This window comes from Lepisma saccharinum, chromosome 25, assembly GCF_977018435.1.
Source record: "Lepisma saccharinum chromosome 25, izLepSacc3.1, whole genome shotgun sequence".
NCBI lineage: Eukaryota > Metazoa > Arthropoda > Insecta > Zygentoma > Lepismatidae > Lepisma > Lepisma saccharinum.
The window spans coordinates 11,641,214-11,657,524 of record NC_139253.1 but is presented as its reverse complement, the minus strand read 5'-3'; the positions used below and the strand labels follow the sequence as shown (position 1 = coordinate 11,657,524).

At 38.3% G+C, this 16,311-nt stretch overlaps 1 protein-coding gene across 3 annotated transcripts in view; it reads left to right on the top strand.

Annotated features, from left to right (window-relative positions):
• The first annotated feature begins 11,919 nt into the window (after positions 1 to 11,919).
• LOC145978968 (uncharacterized) overlaps positions 11,920 to 16,311 on the top strand; it is a 51,438-nt gene continuing 47,046 nt past the window's right edge. For all 3 annotated transcript variants that reach the window (XM_083112007.1, XM_083112006.1, XM_083112005.1), the window contains exon 1: positions 11,920 to 12,031. The gene's annotated coding sequence lies outside the window, so the exon portion shown is untranslated. The remainder of the gene's footprint in view (positions 12,032 to 16,311) is intronic.

The following is a 16,311-nucleotide window of genomic DNA, read 5'->3' as shown; positions in this document are numbered from 1 at the left end:
AAGGGGTAGAAGTTGGTGCTAAAGTATTTGTTTTCGAACAAACGATCTAAATTATTTTTCAACACGTTCAATTTCACATTAATAATGGAAAACAAGTACTCAAACTATTTTTGAAAGATAGTAATGCTTGATAAATGCATTCCAAATATAATTCCCTTTTACATTAACATGCATAACTCATGCACGATATATGTTTCGCACATATGCAACATGGAGCGACGTGGACACTAAATTGCGTACGTATTCAAAGTTTCTTTAATGCATATTATATATAATGTAATATATTATTTAAATACATTACACAATAAATTCATCCATCTCACAATAAACCAACAGCAAAAATTACATAAATTGTGCACGCTCCTTTTCCTCAACAATTGCTCATACATTTAAAACAAAATCAATTAATAAAAATGTTACTCTCTCTCTGGTCATTTACAATGCATTACAGAAAACAACCTGCGAGTAAGAATATTTTTAGATCCATTTTTTTTTAATTCAATAGGGCGCAAATAATTTCACGGGACGCCAACGCATTCTCTCTTTTACAACTTTTTAGCCTCCCCGATGGCGTAGTGGTAACGTCGTCACCTTTTGATGGAGTCCCGGGCTCGATACCCGGCGGAGGCACATGACAGTGCTTCGGATCCCACTTTAAACTGTATGTCCAGTCCCTATTAGCCTTTCTGTGCATAAAGTGGACTTAAAACCACAATTCATCTCTTTTCATTTAGATCGTTCGGCGCCCAAGGCCGACTTTCGCCATCCCCAGCTATGTTTCGGGACTTGATAATACTAAGAAAAGCAGGTACTGCAAGCGAAGCGAGGAAGAAAATTTTACGAAAAGCATTTTTATTTACATAAAATTTGAAGTTGTGGGCGGTAATTGCCCCTTGCAGATGCACTTGGCCGTCAATGTTTCATCCCCCCCAGAACTCATTTCCGTCCAAGGTTGGGGTGGGGGGCAATGCCCCCCTGTAGTTGCGCCACTGTTGCATGATCTCCCTCTGCTGAGGCATGTGGGAGTGATGCCGGCAGTATCTTGACCTGCTTGGACCTTTGCGCCATGGGTTATAATTATAATTATTGTTTACACGGAGAGAGAAATTGTATTGTATAAGCTTCATCATCCTCATCGTCGCGATTAAACTAAGAGTTATAAAAGCAACGAAAATAATAAATACAGTCAGTTTATGTGAATTATAGGACTGTGTTTTCCACAAAGACCTCGTATGCTTTCTTTCAATTTACTTTATCTTGAAAGTTTTTCCCATCAAAGTTGATCTAACGGTGAGGTGAATATAAGTGTAATAAACTTAAATATATTGCTCTTTATATCATTAGATTAAGAAAGACGAGATGGAGGAATAAAAATATGAAACTGGGAGGAAGAGCCTCCATTATGGTACCATCTTTGAATTTATCCGGAGTGATTAAGTATAAACTGATACACGTACCTATATTTTCTACTTTTAATGGACAGCCTCAGTGGCCAAATGATTTGAGTTATCGACTCAAAATCTCACCGCCGAAGATTCCAGGTTCGAACTTCGCCCTGGGTAATGTACACGTTTTCTTGAAAATTCTATTAATGTTTGAATTAGTAAGATTTTCGGACAGATTTCATTAGTGTATATCCCACGACATATATTGATCGCTGATCATATAAATTAGAAACCATCTGTTGAAAATATAAATTACAAATTTGCGCTGTCTGGATGTCGTTCAATTTGTCTTTCAAACATGGATTCGTATAAATTGTACGCAATTGAGGCTTTCCAAATCTCATTTCACAGTGGATGTTTTTTTTTTTTATGTGGAAGCAATTCTGTGAAGACGGGACTAAATATAATCTAAAAACTAATTTCTGACATAAGCACAGAAATAAGCATAATATTTCTAATGACGCCTTCTTTGACGAGATCCCAAGATAAGAAATGGAGGACCTCTTCAACCTGGACATTAACGATAGGTTAATTATCCTCTCTTAAACATGTAATTCAATTTCTGTAACAGTGCATTAATTATTATATTAGGCCCGAACCCGAAGTGACATTGGAACATGCTCTTCACAGGAATATTAGAAAATGGAATCCAAGAAGTTAAATGAAGATAGAAGTGTTTTAGTGTTCGAAGGTAAAAATCTGCAATTTTGTGACTGTCTTCGTTTGGATATCACTTTAATTCATTCCTGAATTAACAAAATTACGGACAGAAAACGGCAGCAAAAGTTTCACTAGAATAACTTACAAGAAAAGAAGCTCAGTTGTAATAAAATAAGCCAACTATTTTTTTCAGCGAGTTTGCAGATTCAAAATAAAATACCAGGCTGTCCCAGAAGACCTGCACCATACTAGAACGAAAACGAAACACAGAATATCAGAAACAAAGACAGACTTTATTCAGCAAAATACAGGCCTCCATGTTCAATTACCTTCACCCACCTCCGCGACAACAGTTCAATCTGATGGCGATACCAGGTGGCAGGTTTAGAATTGAAAACCTCACGACAGGCAGAATTTACCTCATCATATGAACTGAAGTGCCGACCACACAGGAAATGAGAGAGAGCGAAACAAACCGTAATCCGATGGTGCAACTTCCAGACTATAGGCGGGATGAGGTAACAACTCAAATCCGTCAAGCTCAGCTAGTGTGTTGGTCACTCTTCGAGACCGGTGACTGGGAGCATTGTCATTTTGCAGCAGTAACCTCTTCCTCCTCGTTAATGCCGGGTATTTCCTGTCCAGAATGGCATACACTCGGCGTAATCGTTCAGAATACATTTCACCTGTTACAGCATGATCTTCTGGAACAAACTCATAATGGACAATCCCGTCAATATTCCACCACACACTCAGAATGAGCTTTTTTCCAAATCTGTCCTGTTTCACATGGGCGATGACCTCCTGTCTTCTTTTCACCCACTGTTTACGTGTATCGGGGTTTTCAGAAACACCCACTTCTCGTCTCCTGTCACAATTCTCCTCCAAAAACGAAGATCATGTGGGTTTTGTAGCAATGTGTGGCAAATTGCAACTCTGCGCTGGGCCTGTACCTCTGTCATCTCGTGTGGACTTTGTCGAGACTGTTTATTGGTGTAATCCATGTCATGCAAGCGAATTTTTACTGTCGATTTGGATGCCCCAACCATTCTGGCTAACACGTGTGCTGGATTGTGGTGTAGCATGCACAGCATCCTGCAGAGACTCGTTAATGTCCATCGGAGGTCACCCCGTGCGGGCCTTGTCCGCGAGGCGTAGATCACCCGAAGCGAATTTTTTAAACCAACGGGAAGCTGTCCATCGATTCACCACTTCTTCGTTCTCCACACGACAAATTTCCTCCGCTGCCGCTTTTGCTGTTAGACATTTTTTCCATAAAAAAGCTAGCACTGCACGAAGTGCAATTTGGTCCTCACTCATCGTGCCCACTTTAATTTCAAAGGAACACTCGCTACACATGCTGCGCGTGCCTTCACTTTATCCCACGAACCTGTCCTCTATGCCTGCCAACAGCCTTTCACCGGTGGCGCCACCTACCCTCGCAAACTTCATCTCTTGGGGCTCAGTGTGCTGATGGTGCAGGACTTCTGGGACAGCCTGGTATTAGTGTTGAACTAGTGTTTATTGACTAAATTATATATTTTACGCATGTACATATTTGTTGTGTGTATATTATAGGACAGGGTTTCGCCGATAAGCTGTCATTCTTCTGCTGGCTTCCTGCTTAATTGACTTCTATAGTGAGTACAGTTTTAATTAAAATTATTGATTTGATTTGCTTTCTTTTACTTCGCTTTTTGTGCCATTTTTGTCTAATTTGCGAAGATGGTGATGAGGAATGATATGATGAAATTGATAAATGGACACTCACAAACATCCAGGCCGGAATTCGAGCCCAGGACCCCTGTCGTCGTACCGCGATGTGCTAAGCATTCCGCCACGGGGGCCGGCAGTATTAATTACACAATTAAAATCAATCAATTTAATAATACAATAATCAATTTTATACGGAATAATATTATATATTTTTTATCAGAAAGGGGTTTGTCAATAATAATGAACAGAAATTAATTTAATGATGATGGCTTGAGGAACTTATATGCTATAATATTGCATTGGTCCAGTGATTGGTAACTCATTTAAATTTATATTTGTCAGTCTTTATGATTATACCACACATTCCAATTGTTATTATAAACTATAAAAAAAAATGAAAAGTATTTACGAATAAATTTGTTGGGATTGGTCATCGTCCTATAAAATAAAAAAAATACTAGGCCGAGGTCTCGAAAAGGTTGAGAACCACTGGGATAGAGTAACCAACCTACCATCTGCTCTGTGTTCCTATGGACACAAGCAAGTGGAGAATAGAAGCTGCTGCGAATTTTGTCACGCTGCCCCTGCCCATGGCTATAAAAGGCTGAGGCTATTTATTCTGGATGAGGCAGTTCACTCCTCCCCTCCCCTCTCTCTCAATCCCTCCCATCGGGCGAAACACTAGAAACCTGCCCGCTCGATCCCGTCGATTCTCGAAACCTGTTTTATTTACCCTCGCTGAAAATGAGGAAGAAAACGGAATCTGAAAGTGAGAAGCCGACCATTTAGTGAGGCAATTGTATGCTGTTACCAAACTTAATAAAATTATAATCAAGTATGAAATCATTATTGCTACAGAGAATTTGAGTGAATAGATTATGAAATAAACCTTTAAAAAGTGTCCCATAAAAATATGAAGGTCGTAAGTCCAATAGTTACGGAGGAGTGGAATTGATTACTTCTTTTACAAATAAACGGGGAAAACTCGTCTTTCTAGGAAAGGGAGGGGGAGACGGTCGCGCTCGGACGAGGGGCATGATTTCCTCTTAAAATACTATTTTTACATCTATAAAGTTACTGGACAAATGACAGTTATACAAAATTTTATTGCTTGAGACCTCAATTCGAGATGTTGGAATGAGCTCTAATTTATATGACTGAAAATGTAAGAACATAACCATCAACAAAATTTTCAATATGCAGTTATTCTCACAAAATACTTTAAAAATGAGTATTTCACAAAATAATCGTTTATTTTTAAAAAAATAGATTTATTGATTTAGTGTGAAAGTTTATACTATTTGGAGCACTTCTGAGGAAACCAGACATTCATAGGCGTCACCGTTCCCGAGAAATATCAAACCAAAATAAATCTAATACGGTGGACTATTTTGAACATGGGAGGCATCGGCACGCACATAGCGATTGGCTCCTCGACTGAAAATTCCTTAAATGGCATAACAATTAAACTACCAAGGCTCTTGCTTTTATCAAAAAGTGTAACAATTCGTCAATCATTAGGGACTTAGCCGCTGGACAGTGATCAAGATGGTGGGTACGAGTCCTCTATTTGGAGACACATCTTATGGCGATTCTTTGATTAAATACATTAAAACTTATATCAGTTTAACGCTTATAAATTAGGCTATAATTTTTATTGCAAATAATTTTCTGTCGCATAATTTATTTGATAGTTACAATCGAGAAAATTCTAAAAGTACAGGAAGACTTGTCTCTATTTTACAGGGGAAGACAAGACTTGTCTTTATTTTAAAAGATGATTTCTTACATAACGTGAAAACCACTTACATTCGTATCATTGCCTATCCTTCCAATTTTCATTTATTTCGAATTGAAATAAATGAATATCCCGCATCTATCACCACGTGGGATCGTACTACGGGTAATGTAGCTCATTCATCATTCATCACCCCAACTATTGGCATACTCGCTGTTCATGGCAAACCTGATGGTAAGGTGCAAGTGGTACTGACTAAACACATACGTGTGGCTAGGGTTAGCAAATCGCTGTAAGGGAAATGTAGGACATGCTGTCCCAAAATGTAGGTAGGACACAAAACATTCTCAATAAATAATAGATATTTCTATAGAACACTTTAGAAAGTAGTTGAAAAGTGACACTTTTCAGTTTTTTAAATGCAAAATTTCAAAACTTGCAACCATACTAATCAATGCACCTCTCACTACATGATTTAAGCGGTACTTCTCAGAGGAGACAATCTTTATCAAAATTTCAGGTTTAGCCAAACTATATTTATGTTAGAGTGGACAGTCAAACTCTTTGAAATTATAGGGACCAGTACCAAACAAACATTTTACAGACTTCATGAAAAAATAATTTTCTCGTGAGTCTGTTGTGCTGATGGTAATGAAAGTGCTCTCTCAACATTTGAATTATGACCTGTAATGGCAAACAAATATTCAGCAGTTACCGTAATTGAAAATGGTTCGAGAAGTTTCATCTTGAGTAGTGTCCAGGGTGTCTACCAAAATAACACATCCAGAATTCTTGACTTTTTCTGGACTTTTCTATACCTTTTTTCCGTTTTTCTTAATGTCTATTTATTCGACCCCTACTTAGGCAAAGTTGAAAATTAGTAATTAAGAAAATAAATATTTATTTAATGAAAAACCCTACTAAAGAGCCTGAACTGTGTTTGGCAGATAAACGAGGCTTTGGCGTCTACTCACAGCCAGTATAAACTCATGTGGGGCTTGTGTCGGTTGTCCCTATATGTTTGTGACTGTTCCTTCATCCATCTTATCTTACCACCATTCATCCTCATCTTCGCGATTAGCCAAAGGGACAGAAAAAAGTGAAGTAAAATAAACTAAATCAACCAATCAGTCATTATGATAGCAAAAATTCTTGACCACAAGAATAATTTATTGCCTTTTTATTGACTGCTTGACCTACTTGTTAATATATTTACTTTTTCTTGACTACCATGACTTTCTTGACTGGCAGACACCATAAATAATTTTGTTATCTATACCCCTGCTTTACAATCAAATTGTATTGAATATTGAATCAGAATGGGCAAGACCTTGTTCCATCAGTATAAACCCTAAGGCAAGAAATTCTGCTCAGGTATTGAACAGTGACGTTATCAGAAAGTGGTCCCAAAACTTTGTTCATTAAGTGCTTCCGTTTTCCTGTTTGTTTAATAGCAGGACAAACTTTTTTTTTGGGGGGGGGGCAATGACTCATGGCCGCATTCACCAACGCCGATTATTTCGAAGTTCAGATGAACGAGATCAATTTTAATCCACAATAAATGAACTTGGTTTAAGGATTTGCATTGCACTGAACCTCGCCCGCAATAAAGATATATTATTATTATTATTTCTATTATTACTGTACTGTGGTAACTATTTGAATTTTTCATTTCTTAATTCATATATATTTATATTGTCGTGTCGTGTAAATAGCCAGTAACATGTATTTTCGTAAATTTATACAATCATATCTCCAACGCCATGTAGCAATGTCGTAAACATTGCTGTGTTCTAATTTATCTTGCACGTATTATATGACATTTATATATGTTTTGTGTTCTGGGATAGAAAGTACAGTATTTATAAACATTACAACTTTGCACCACGGAGCCACAAATTATTATTATTATTTTGGCAGTTTTTAGTTTACATAGTTCTCGAATTATCAGCATTGTACATCCAACATCTCTAGCGTTTGCACGTCCTCGATATCACTTTCCGCTCTTTTTATATTAAAAAACAACTGCCTGCAGTCGAAGCGTCAGTATCGTGAACCAGGATCACACACCAAAACGGTCGCGAATGGCCGATCAGAAGATAAAAAGTGTTGAACCGTCTTCGTGCAATGGAATTTTCCAGTGATCCTTTCCCGATCCGAGTTTAAAATTTGATCTTCGTTCGTGCACACGGACATCAATGCCTGAAGCAAAATAAATTTCACTATTGAGTTTGGAAGCGTAGTCCATAGACTTGTAACTTGCATGATTTCTTTCTGTTACCTATTTTCCTAATTAATATTTTGTGACGCTCAAAATGTAGGACTTTTATGATATTTTTCAAATTCCTCCCGGACGCCGGACATAAGGCTAAAATGTAGGACATGACCGGGAAAAACCGGACGTCTGGTAACCCTACGTGTGGCAAGACACACCACTTGAGTTTTAAACCCCCAAAGACTGGATGAACATAGCTTATTGGAAAGGGTATACTTGTCTCTGCACTACAGCTGAAGATATGCGATGAGAGGTTACGCTCGAGACTATACAAAGAGTCTGACTTGCGATTCGTCTCGACACGGTCTCACCAAGTCGTCCTCTTATCTCTCTTCGTAATCCTCGTACTCGCTCCTCGATTGACTGACTTAGAACTGACCACTGACCTCTCTCCTTCCAGACATTTATTCCAATCGAATTTACTCAGTAATGCCGACTCAGTTATCTGTAGACTCTTCCTTGATTGCGATCGTTTACACCTGTTTGCAACGATCAAGGAAGCTCGGCAATGTCTGACAAGACATTCATTCCTTAGATGGTTCTAGCAATTTCCTGATTGGAAATCTCATCTCATAATACGCAACCGTTTTTGCCCTTTACAACGAGCTCAAGAACGCTTCTGTATCTTCGTTCGTTCCCGAGATATACTTAATTGAAAAGAGCATGTTGCTCAAAAATGACATTTTGAACAACCCTCATATAATTCGTAATAATCATATTTCAGCAAAATCCTTTCACAGGTTTTGGAGCAAAGCAAAGCTGTGTCCGAAATATCATCAACATCGTGACTATGAGGGTCAACTCCTGCCTGATTTGACATGAAATGAATGACCCGACCCATATATATATATATATATATATATATATATATATATATATATATATATATATATATATAATGTCATTAAATGTCTCAAATTATTTTATAAAATATACAATATATTATATCGACTGTCTTTCATTCAAAATGTATAATTGCAAATAGATGAACAATGATGTGCATAAGGGAGGAGGGATAAAAAATAAGATATATTAAGATGACAATAGTTTCATGTATAAAATTCACATATAAATGCCATTACGTGTTTTATTAAGATATCTATGTACTTCGTGGTTGCTAACGAAAGATGATGAGAAATGGAGAAGAAGTAACAAGTCGGTCTAATTTCTGTGTTCTGGGGATTGCTGGGTTTAGTGTCCTTAGAGGTGAGGCTCTTTGTTGTCCGTTCTTTTTGTATGTTCTCGATATTTTTCCAGTCATGTATATTCGAATCTCAAATTAATTGTTTATATTTGTTGTTAAAACAAAAACTCTTTCCCCCTTGGAAGAATTTTGTGGAGGGAGGGGGGGGGGGATTTCAAGACAAGATCGTTGGTGGGAGGAATTCCCCCCGTCCCCCCGGGATTCCGCACCCTAGTTTGGAACATTTATGTTACATATTATGCTGTTCATTAAATCACATTTTTGTAATCTGTAATTTTAAGGCAGTATATTGTTTGAAATAAAATATTCCAAACCATTTCAAAGGTAGAATTACAAGTATTGTCAACTAACCCCGAACATATCGTCAACTCACTCCACATACAGGTTGAATTGACAATTGTCAAAAATAAAATAAAATAAAAAAAAATAACAAAATAAAAAAGCAATAATTTTACAAGTTTTTTGGAGCATGGTGAATTAAAAATTTGTAGTGGTTGAGGAAAATACAAATATTGCTCGTAGGATTTCATCAATAGTATATCTTATTTAAACATAAAAACATGGTCAAGTACGATTTGATGTTGCTCTTACAGTAGGGTGACCATAATATTTTGACCCAAAGGTCACTTTACTCCCTCCTGAAAAATTGGTTAGGACTAATTAGCTATAAAATTATTGTCATTAACGTATTATTATTATTATTTATAGTAACCGCTGTAGCTCAGTCGGTGGTCGGCCTCCGTGGAGGAGTGGTTAGCATAGTGGTCCCGGGTTCGAATCCCGGCTAGGACTTGGATGTTTGTGTTGTCCGTAAATTTAGAAAACCGAGAATATAGAGAAAAACTGATATGTACGAATGTTGAGAAAAACTGATATGTACGAATGTTGAGAAAATGTGTGTGAATGACGGGGGATACCACCGAATAGGGGTATTTCTTTATTTTATATATAAAAAAGTCGGTATGGCGTCTGACTACCATGCGAGGGGCCCGGGTTCGATCCCCGGCTGAGAGAACCGGGACTTTTTCCACCTGTTTATGCGGCTCCGGCGCTCGCCCAGTGTTGTATAAAGTGGATACCTGGAGGAAACTCTGGGAGGTAAATGCGGCCAGGGGCGTGGTGCTGATCACATCACTCCAAGCTTCGGCCGAGATACGCCTTCATGGCGTGGTGCAAAGCACAGGGGAGCACTTTACCTTTTTTATTATTTATTATAGTATGGATCACATAAATGATACATCATGAACAATGTCTATGTAAAATATGATCTCTCGTTGTCAAGAGCTATTAATTTTTATAATCTCGGTATGACTACTATGCCAGAAGTATTTTGCAGAAGGACCAATCTTCTTGAGAACAACTTTATTCTTTACTAACCGTTAATAAAGCTCCCCGAAAAAGTTGCATCACATATTAATATCTAACACAAAACGCGGGATTTGACATTTGAATTTCCGCCAAGACACAGAAAGTCATTCTTTTTAAGAATCTCTCAAATTTAGACTTGGTTTTCAAGCTAATTCCTAGACTTTTAAAAAACGGGACAAATAGTGTTTCTTGTATAATATCGACGGGACAACTGGGACACGCCTATGAAACGGGACTCTCCCGGTCAAAACGAGACGAATGGTCACCCTATCTTAAAGAAACGATTTTATTTCGAGCAAAGTGAAACAAAAATTATTTGAATTTCACGTTATTCAGTTCATTTTCATTTCTTGTGCGGCGAGGTCGAGTAAAGATTGTTGCAGTCAAGAAATGATTGTTGCGCCGGTGCATGGAATTCGCCGCCCCCAGTTTGTACTTCAGTTATGAGTTATTATTTTTTTCTTTTTGCTCAGGCCAATCGGGACTAGACCTACAGTTTAAAGTGGGATCCGAACCACTTGTAGCTCCACCGGGTATCGAACCCGGAACCCCTTGATTACAAGGCGACGACGCTACCACTGCGCCATTTTTTTTATTTTTAAAGGAAATACCCCCTACACGGAGGTATCCCCCACCATTCACTCTTTTTCTCACTTTTACACTTTTCAATTCTTACATTTTCTTTGTTTCTTATCAACTGGACGAACACAAATACCCATGCCTTATCCGGGACTAGAACCCAGAACCCCTGGCGTTGTAGCGCGCTCTGCTAACCACTTCGCCACGGAGGTCGACACGCCATCGGGGAGGCCCACACACTGTACTCGTTATTTCAAAAGTGGTAATGGAAATTGCCACAAGCGAAGTTGAAATATTTTTTAAAAAAAGTTTTTTTGAGAACTGAATTTGAAAATTCAGGCGCGAGTTGAAAATGCCTACATTTTACATTCCCAATTTCGCCTTCAAATAAACACTCAAAGAACCTGTTAATTGCATAGGAAAGGCAACCTTACTTTCGAGTAAAAGATTCCGAAGAACTTTGCGGTGGCGTAAACGCATCACCCATCCCATCTCTTCACCCCACCCCTAACAGCGGTGCTTGGAAGGGAACCAGCGAAAAAGAAAGCCCTTGCCATTGGTAACAGCCTTGCTGGGATACAAGAGATCTGACCAATAAGGACGTTTGAAAACCACGTGACTGTCACCGAAAGAGCTCTCCCCCCAATTTGTGCTGGAAACAGCAAAAGAAGACGGCCGCGCCATCTACTGGCCACCGATGGAAATGCAATTTCAAAGCGCAGCGAGGTTTAAATGTAGCTTCCACTTCTATTACCTAACTATTCTATGCTACTACGCAAGCTGACATAGCGGATACATCGATAACTACGAAAGAAGTAATACACCTTGCTGATCAAGAACGTATTAAATCGATATTGAACAAACCAACTAGCGAGCGACAACTATGTTGTTGATCTGAGGTAGCAGTGACTATCGCCCAACATCCGCTAGTTAGCTTTGCTCAAACGTTGAGTGCTGATGGAAGCACCTGCAAAAAAAAGAAAAAGAAAAAAAAGTGTCTCACAAGAAACAAGATCAAGAAGGAAGTTAGGGGCTGGAGATTCTAGGTACAAATTTCATGCTCATGAACATCAGCGAATTTGTGACCTTGAAAATTTATTGTCTTTTGAATTTTTCCCTTTTTGGTACTACTATACTATACCAGAGACACCTATCAATGATTTATTTCGCAATTTTTTACATCGCTAACGTACTTTTCTGCATTGCGGAACATTTCTTTAGGTGAAATAATGAATTTCTAACGAAAATAGTGTCTATTTCTCACATTAATGAGTATTTACTATTGTTCCTTATTTCCCACAAACCATCCACGAGTAGCCCCAAAAACCATTGACGTTAGCCCAAAAATTCACGATAGCCCCACGAACCATCACGGGGGACGAGGTATGCCTACTAGGTTAGGTTAGGCCTGTTAGGTTTGGTTCCATTAGCACTCCTTTCGTTCAATTTAGCATATACGGACAATACGAGAGCGTATTGTGCTCTCTGTACTAATTTACTATCCTTGGGACACATTTATTTATTTTTACAGAAGAAACTACTTACCGTAATAAGTTCCTGTAGCATTGTCGAACATCGGGAAAGTGTTTTGTGTGATGTGGGAATGTTTCATAGCTGAAATTCATGTTGTTAGTTAAAAATTAATTCTCCGATGGAGAATAGCTAGCCCCACGAACCATTGGCACGTGGATAGGTTAGTTCTGTTAGGTTAGGAAACATAGTTAAAATTTGGTGTCGTGTTAGTATCAGGATCTAGAAATTGGAAATAATTGCGAACCATTGGCGCTAGCCCCACGAACCATTGGTGCGTGATTAGGTTAGTTCTGTTAGGTTAGGAAACATAGTTCAAATTTCATCAAAACAACGTTGATACACCTTCAGGAATGTTCCGCGAAGTAGATACGTAAGTATGAATGTCAAAAATTGATAAAACGAAAAAATTGGAGGTGTCCGAAGGATAGTAAATTTTTACCGCGTCAATGGTTTGTGGGGCTACGTAGGTATTTTTTGGTGGAGTGGGGTGGAAACACTGCATGCCAACAATGTAGTGAAACTGTGACCGTCATTTTGCATGTTACTGAAGGGAAAAAGAAACAAACAAACTTACTTCATACGTCGAAAATCTAGATTATTTCCATGAAAAAAAAACGAAATGGCACCTTCAAGAATACTTATGAATGCAGAATACGTAAGTACCAATGTGAAAAAGAAGAAAAAAAAGGAATTTCAGGCGTTTCGGGGATACTTAACATTTAATAAATTCTGATCTCCGGGAAACGTCTCAAATTTGTTTATTTTGTTATTTTTCACGTTCGTACTTACCTATTCTACATTACTAAGGATTCTTTAAGGTGGGATTTCAGCTTTCTCACGAAAATAGTTTCAATTTTCCACATATCGAGTAATTATTGTTCGTTCCTTTTTCGCTTGCGTTACACACAATATGGCGGGCAAATCTTGACTAGTGTTGTCTATGATCAGTGGGTATGCAGTGTTTCTAACCTTCTTCACCGAAAAATACCTACTTTCGTGATACCGATTTTGTATTTTTTCTGGGTTTGAAAACCCTACGAACCATGCACGGATAGCCCCACACCCCACAAACCATTCATAAATAACCCCACGAACCATGCACGACAAAGTTATTTTAGGTAAGGCAAACATAGTTAAGATTGTCATCATCTTGCAAAACAACGGCGTGGTTGGAAACACTGACCGGGGATTACGTCATGAAATGCACGGAACATCTGGTTCATGTAGTCGAAGGTAATGGAGGCAAGAGCTTTTGTGCATCGGAGAGACATTAATGTACCTAGTCTTATCATAAATACTGTCACAAAGTTTTAAGTAAATTGACACAAAATGCTGAGATATATTTTAATATCCTAATAACATTACTGAAATGGATGCATGACAAATCAAAATCACAAATCAATATTCATAGTGGCCACCCTTAGCACGCACACATTCCGTAAGTCTTTGTGGCCACACATCAATTGAATTACGCAACAGATCGACTGGAAAATGAGAACTGCCTTCAGAAGAGACCACTTTAAAGTTTCAATATTGGGATGTCTCTTCTTACAAGCCATCTCCTGCAGCTTGGACCACAATTTGTAGTCCAAAGGGTATAGGTCCGGACTTGCAGAAAGCCAATCTGAAGTGGAAATGAAGTCTGGAACATTTGCTATGAGGGCACGCTTCATTTCTGTGAAAAAGGGGTAAAAACATCAGCCAGAGTGTACCATCAGACAGTGCTTGAGAGACTAGTCAAGAATCTCAACAACACTCTTCCATGGTCAGAACTGGAGCTTCTAGCAGGATTCAGCCCCAGCATATGAGGCCCGAACAACACAGCAGTGGCTGGAGGCAAATGTACCAGACTTAATTTCCACTTCGGATTGGCTTTCTGCAAGTCCGGACCTATACCCTTTGGCCTACAAATTGTGGTCCAAGCTTCAGAAGATGGCTTGCAAGAAGAGACATCCCAATATTGAAAGTTTAAAGCGGTCTCTTCTGAAGGCAGTTGCTCATTTTCCAGTTGATGTGTTGCATAATTCAATTGATGCGTGGCCACAAAGACTTACGGAATGTGTGTGTGCTAAGCGTGGCCATTTTGAATAATGATTTGTGATTTTGATTTGCCATGCATCCATTTCAGTAATGTTATTAGGATATTACAATATCTCTCAGCATTTTGTGTCAATTTACTTAAAACATTGTGACAGTATTTATGGTAAGACTAGGTAGAAAAATACATGATTTACCGGCCTAATAAATTGAACGAAGGGAGAAAACCCTTCCATGACCTTTCAAAAGTCTACAGAAACTCATTTCAGTAAGTACTTTATCCTGTAAAATTAAAGAAATAAGTTTCCCGGAGATCAGAATTTTACCAAAGTCCTTAAACGGATTCTACATTAATTCCCACTAGTCTACGATACTTACAGTCGCTTGTCAATGGAAAATACATTGGTAACACTGTTAAGCCTTGTTCCCATGTTAATAAAGCATTAAAATGCTGACTAAGGCAAACTTTTATAGTATAAAAACTATAAATCAGAACGTATGGTAACGTTTCCGCCCTTTAATAAGGTCTTCTTCAGACGAGTATTCACAATAAATGTCAATAAATATAAATTTTTTTGAAAAAAATATTGTGCATATTTGTCCGAAGAAGACCCTGTTAGAAGGTCGAAACGTTATGTTTTTATATATATTTTTTATTCTATGAAAGTTTACCTTGGTCAGCATTTTAATGTTTTAGAAAAATACATTGTCCATGGAAAGCGTGCATGTAAGGTAATTTTTAAGTTGTTTTTTTTTTAAAAAAATAAATAACACTTTCCGAAATCCGAACAGTGCTCATTATGTTCAGGAAGGTTCAAATTTCGTGTGACAATGATTGCCAGAGTTCTATGATAATTAGTCTTCCTTGCTAGGAGAATTTGAAAAAAATCATAAAACAATGGGAACCGTTACTATTAAATTATATAAATATGCATTTAAACTGCATTTGTGAGTGCAGAATAAGATTTATAAAACCCACAATTTGAGTATTTAACACAAATTGATACAGAACTTAGAAAATTCAACTTGTGCAAACCAAATAACATGCTACAGTCGTGCATCCGATTCAATTATTGTTTCACGAGACATTGCAGGAATGGGGGGGGGGGTTACAGGGGTACATTGTATGTATGTACACGCACGCACGCACGCACGCACGCACGTTCAGCCTGCCTCGAACCTCCATTCTTACGATACAGTTTCAACAACCCCTCTTCTCCCTCCCTCACCTCCCACTTGCGCCCACATAGAAAACATTCCTTTTGACCTGGGGCACCGATAAACAAACTTCCTTCGAATACATTTTCCAGGGGTGAGGGAAACGCATTGCTTTAGAACAACAAAGCCTGCCTTCCTTCGCCGGCAAACTTTTTCCCTTGAGAAAAGATGCAAAAAAGAAGCTGCCTTTTTCCTGCCATTTTCATGAAAAAAAACATGCAACAATCATTTCTGTTAAATACATAGGTGAACAACAATATGATAAAAGAAAATCGAAATTATAGCCAAAAATAGCGAAGTTATAATGTAAAAACTATGACCTTGACAAAGCGTCTCGATCGATACGATTGGGCACCTAAGGGTTACCTAAGAGCATCTCGATCGAGACGATCGTGCACCAAAAGGTTAATACATATTACCCGTTACAATTACAGTAGAGCGTCGATTATCCGAAGTAATTGGGGGACATGGGTGTTCGGAAAACTGGGTTGTTCGGATAATCGAACTGTACATGTTTGCACCGTGAGAAGCTCTTCTT